We start from the raw sequence: 6,000 nt of genomic DNA on the forward strand, positions 1-6,000 counted from the left end.
TGGTGCCTGTGTGGAGTCAGAAGACAACCTGTTTCTCTCCTTCTACCATGTGGGTCCCTCTGGGGATTGAACTCTGGTCATGAAAATTGCTGGTAAGCACCTCTACCCACTAAGCCATTTCACCTGCCCTTATTTTGTTTTTATTGAGACAAAGTCTTGCTATGTATCCTCAGCTGGTCTGGAACTCTATGTAAATGAGGTGGCCCTGAAACTTAAAGTGATTCTCCTGACTCTGCCTCCAGGGGCATACACTACCCTTTTGAGGGTGATCTCTGATCTACATATTTTTTGCCATTGTTGGGAATTGAACCCAAGATCTCACACATGATGAGCAATTGCTTTTCCTCTGATCTATGTCCCAGGCCTCATGTTTTTCTGTTGACCCACACACATCAATCCCTGCAACTAAGGTCTTGGGAACTCTTGTCCACGAGAAGACTGTCTCAGGTTGACACAATCATCTGTTGTGACAGGCATCCATGATGTCTAGTCCCTCGTGATTGTGATGTGACCTTTGTCCTGCCCTAGTCCTGACGACATGAGAGGAAAGGCATAAGAGCAGGGCGAGAGTTCTCAGCTTTCCAGAGCGTTGTTCCAGCCCTTGAGAAGCAGAAGCAAGCCTTGGCTACATAGCGAGTCTGAGGCCAGACTGAACTGCATCTCCACATTCTGTTTGTGTATCCACATCCCTACATCAGTGAGAGAGAGAGAGAGAGAGAGAGAGAGAGAGAGAGAGAAGGAGGGAGGAAGGGAGGGAGGGAGAGGCTCATCAGCTAAGAATATTTGTTGCCCTTGCAGAGGACCAGAATTCCGCTCTCAGCACCTGCATGGCAGCTTACAAGCATCTGTAGCTCCATCTCCAGCTGATCCAATACCCTAAGGACATCTGTACATACATGATAGACACACACACCTGCATGAATGAAAATAATAATATCTAAAAATTGAGTGTGGTAGTTTTGTAGCACATATATATAGTCAGAGTGTTAAGACCATGGAGACACTCAGATCTTTAAAGCTCACTGACTGGCCTGCCCAGCCTGCTTGTTGGATTCCAGGAAAATGAGAGATCCCGTCTCAAAAAACTAAGCTGAACAGACCCTGGGTTGTAACAACATCTTTAGTTGTCTTCCTCACCCTCTCACACACAGAGATGTACACTTGCACACACAGGAGCATGCAAGCTCTTATGTACACATAAGGTGAGCTGGAGATGTAGCTTATTGGTAGAACATTCACTTGGCATGCTTGAAGTGTAAGCAAATGCTGGATTTGCTTGCCGGCACCACAACTGTACACACACACACACACACACACACACACACACACAAACACACTTGAACATTTTGGCTGAGCAAGGTTACGATATCATCTGGTATTTTGAGTTTCTTTCCCTCTGGAAACAGGCCTAGATTCCTAAGCCCCAGAGCTCCTCCTGGGTCTAGCACCTGAACAAAGCCAGAGCTCTTCAGTAAAGTGCAACCACCAGTCAGCCTCACCCCCATCAGCCAGCTAGGTCTCAGTGACATCATGGCCAGAAACAGACCACACTAATTAGGTTAGTGCCACTGCTGTCTAGACAGTCATAGTCCATTCCCAGACCCCTCCAGTCCCCTGTTTGTCCGATTCAGACCTGCGTTGTGGGCTGTAAGCAGTAGACATCTGGCTAAGCATCCTGTTTATTTAGAATAGATTCACAGTTGATAGAAGATTTTAAAGGCTTTTCCTCCTTGAATGGAGATATAACTGAATGATGGAGCCAGTTTTTTCGTCTTTTCCCCGCCCCACACCACCACTGTTTTCCAGAGGGAAGTTTCACAGTCCCCAGGGCTCCATTCAGGACTCACAGAAACCTTCTGCACCTTGGTGATGGCACAAAGGGACTGTTTGCTTACTTGTAGCCTGCATGGCTGCCAAGAAGGAAGGCCGAGGTAGAGCATATGGGCCTGTGGCTCTCCTGGGAGCCTTGGAGCTCAGACCATCGAGTCAAACCCTTTCCAGAGCCTGAGTACAAGGCTAGTTTGAACAGTGATCTTGAGGCATGAATGTGAAATCTTACTCTTTTGGGACTGAGAACAAACTACAAGATGGACAGGTGAGTGCTCCTGCTTGGAGAAGGAGGTGCTGTTTGGGGGCTGTACTGTTAACGAGACAGACAATGTGGAGTTTTAGAAATATTTAGGGGAAATGATCATATATCTTCATTCTTGGAGGTCATGGGCTGAAGCTGTAGTTCTGCAGTAAAACAATTGTCTAGCGTGCCTGCAGCAGTAGGCTTTATTTCCAGGATCAGACAGAAAGACAGTCACATAGACAGACAGACAGACAGAGACAGGTGTTTCTAGCCACCATGGTGGGATATCTGTGATGTTAACACTTGAGAGATAGAGACAAAAGAATCAGGAAATCTAGGTCATTCTCAGTTAAAGAATGAGTTCAAGGTCAGCCATGGCTCCCGTGATTCTGTCTGAAAACCAGAAGAATCTGTGCACGTGTAGGTGGTATCTTGTTTCCTGGGTCATTTGAAGATTCTTGTTTCCTCTTTCTTCGGTTGGGGAATGGAGTTAGTGTCTGAAATTCCCTAAGAAATCAGTATTGTTTGGACTTCCATCAGTTAATTTAGTATTCTCTTCCTTGTCAATCACTGGCTTTGGCTCACTGTCTTACTTAGCTTTTGAATAGCATTAGAACACCTTTCTTGCAATTTTCTCTTTGTTATAACTTGAGTCTGTGGTTCTTGATTGTAAATTTGTTAGATGACAGTGTCTGTTGTGAGGTTGAAAGGTTAGACATACCTGAATGTTATTGTAACCCTTGATCATCTAACTAAAAAAAATTATCACATTTTTTGATATTTGATTACCTAACCACTGAAATATTATCTCACAATAGTTCATATGCCATTTATTCATATGTATTAGTTAGGGTTCTCTAGAGGACAGAACTGATTGTGTGTGTGTGTGTGTGTGTGTGTGTGTGTGTGTGTCTGTTCGAGTGACTTACAGGCTGTGATCCTACTAACCTAACAGAAAGTTCAAGAACCTGGCAGTTGTTTAGTCCATGAGTCTGGATGTCTCAGCTGGTCTTCAGAACACACCAGAATCCTGAGGTAATAGCCTCTAATGCCACCAAAAGGGTGGACTTGCCAACGAGAGTGAGGGCCAGCAGGCAAAGCCAGAGCCTCTGTTTTTGTGTCCTTTATGTAGGCTGCCAGGAGCAGGTGTGGGCCCAGAGTTAAGGTGCCTCCTTCTGCTTCAGATGGTCAAGAAAAATCCCCCACGGTCTGTCCAGCAGCTTAGATTTGTTAATTCTACGTGTAGTCAAGCTGACAACCAAGAATAGCCATCACAGCTATGATTTTTAAATGCTTGGGTCTAACGTGGTAGGAGGATTGGCCCTAATCTGTGCTTGTGATGTGAGTGGGAACCAGTTATACAAGGACTTTGTCTCTGATATTTGGTTTTGATTCTTTTGTTATTCTTGGTTTCTTTCTTTCTTTCTTTCTTTCTTTCTTTCTTTCTTTCTTTCTTTCTTTTTTTTTTGAAACAGTTTCTCTGTGTAGCTCTGGCTGTCCTGGAACTCACTCTGTAGACCAGGCTGGCCTCAATCTCTCTGCCTACCTCTGCCTCCCAAGTGCTGGGATTAAGGGTGCATGCCAGGGCTACTTAGCTGTTATGTTTTAAAAGGCTATCAGGTTAAGGGTTTTCTGAGTGAAAGGGCTGGGCAAAGTGCCTAAATGAACTTCACTGATGCAAATTCCAAGACTTGCAACAGTAGAGAGACTTGGGGGCTGGTGAGATGGCTCAGCAGGAAAGGCGCTTGCGGCCAAAGCTAAAGACCTGAGCTCTGTCCCCAGACTGACATAGTGGGAGGAGAGACCCAACTCCTACAAATTGCCCTCTGGCCTGCACACGCATGCTTTGGCACGCATGGCCCAATATGTATATATGTACAAGACATACATCAAGTGATTTCTTAAATTACATTAAGTAATCCTATTATAGTTTTGTCCTCCCCTCTTCTACCCTTTTCCTCCCTTCCTTTCTCTTTTGGTGGGTACCCTAGCCATATTCATGATACACAGTGTTAGACCTACAGTACTACATGTCCAATGCTACATGCTTCTCTTCAGATCATGTGAACCCAGCGTCTCAAGCAAAAGCCTGCAGCACCACCCCCTCTGGGAGGTGAGGGTAGAGATAGGCTCTTCTGTTCTCCTGCCTCGACCTCCCAAGTACACCACCATGTCTAAATGGTTTTTCTATAGATTTCTCCAAAGTTCATGTCTTTCTTATTCTAGGAAAAGGTGAGGAATTTAAATCGTGGTCTGTGGGAGAGTCCTGCAGGAAGTTGACCCTGGTCTGTCTGTCTGTCTGTCTTGCAGGTGGAAAGTGTCTCTGCTGGGCACTCCTCATTGTACAAGGACAGTGGCGCACTTGTGGCTTTCAGAGGAGTTCCGGTATATATCACCCGCTCTTGCGTGCCTCTGCTGCCAACCTAGGCTTTTGTGTACTGGGGACACAGGAGGGCATAGACTCCAGGCTTGGGCAAGCACAAACCTGACACATTGTGTCTGTCTGAGAAGATCATAGCCCCCAGAGGATGAGCACCGCATGCACTAGGGATGCCAAAGGCACCCCACTGTTCCAAAGGAGCTGTGTGCCTCTGTGTTTATTAGCATTCAACAAGGACATGCGTTTGTCCCGCGCATTAACAAACTGCAACTGCACAGTCGGCGTTCTCCAGAAGCTAAACTTTCAGAATAACTTTTGGCTGGAGGAGGTGGTGCAGGCCTGTAAGCCCGAGCACATCAGAGTCTGAGACAGGAAGACAAGAGTTCAAGGCCTGCCTGCACAATATAGCTGTACTCTGTCTTCAACAAAACAAGACTGAATTTAGAACTGGGGTATAGTTCAGTGTAGAATGAGTGTTTAGTGTGCACTCGGCTCTGAGCTCACGTGAGCGTACACATGCACACGCAGTTAGGACTGAGGTAATCCACAGAAAAGTTGTTGTCATGCCCACATGAGGACCTGGGTCTGATGCCTGGAACACACATAAAAGGCTGGGCATGGCGGCATGTGCTTATAATCCTAGTGTTGTGGGGCAGAGGCGGGCAGACCTTGGGGCTCAATGGGCAGCTAGTCTAGCCAAAGCGGGGAGCCCATGGACCAGTGAGAGACCCTGTTGCAAAAAGTAAAGTGGAAGTCTCCTGAGAAACTAAACCGAAGTTCACCTCTGGCCTATGTACACACACACACACACACACACACACACACACACACACTTTTAATCAGTCCATCAGAGAAGACTATATTCGTCCTGCCTCTCATTTCCAGAATGTTTCATATACAGTGGGTGGGAAGAGCTGTGTGTGTGTGTGGGGGGGGACAGGAAGTCAACCCTCACTCTGAAGGTCGCCTGTCCCTACAGATCTCAGAGCTGAAGAACCATGGCATTCTCCAGTCCCTGACCACAGAAACCAGTGGATAGCAACCAGGTGGGAAGGACTCTAAGGACCCCCAGGGTTTTGGGGGACCCAGGTCAAAGTCACCAAGAATCTGCTTTCCCTCGTCTGAACCACCCTTGCTCCAGCCCTCTCAGAATTTGGTTTGTATCATGCATTCCCCAACAAAAATTAGAAACAGTGTTGGGTTAGGAGCCAGTTTATCTGTTGGCGGTTTGCTATGTGCTTCCGGGCAAGCCGTGTAATATCAGCTTACAGGGAAGAATTTAAATAACATTTTCTGTTTATGGGGGAGTGCAGGCCAGAGCATGACTTCTTGGAATCAGTCCTCTTCTCCCAGTGTTCAGATCCAAGGCTGAACTCAGGTTACCAACCTTGGAGGCGTGAGCCATCTCACCAACACAGCAGTGAAAATGTAAACACCTCTCATCCTCAAGAACAGTCTGAAAATGAGATGGTACAGAGTCAGGCATGGTGGTCCTCGCCTTTAATGCCAGCATTCAGGAGACAGCAGCAGGTTTGATCTCTATGAG

At 46.5% G+C, this 6,000-nt stretch overlaps 1 long non-coding RNA gene across 1 annotated transcript; it reads left to right on the forward strand.

Moving 5' to 3' along the window:
- The first annotated feature begins 2,044 nt into the window (after window positions 1-2,044).
- LOC146894191 (uncharacterized) lies at window positions 2,045-5,504 on the forward strand. The gene is made up of 3 exons (XR_015737976.1): window positions 2,045-2,095; window positions 4,385-4,459; window positions 5,434-5,504. It is a non-coding gene; the product is annotated as an uncharacterized LOC146894191 (long non-coding RNA).
- Window positions 5,505-6,000: the final 496 nt, after the last annotated feature.

The sequence above is a fragment of the Myodes glareolus genome, chromosome 6 (assembly GCF_982192425.1).
Source record: "Myodes glareolus chromosome 6, mMyoGla1.1, whole genome shotgun sequence".
In the NCBI taxonomy this organism is placed as follows: domain Eukaryota; kingdom Metazoa; phylum Chordata; class Mammalia; order Rodentia; family Cricetidae; genus Myodes; species Myodes glareolus.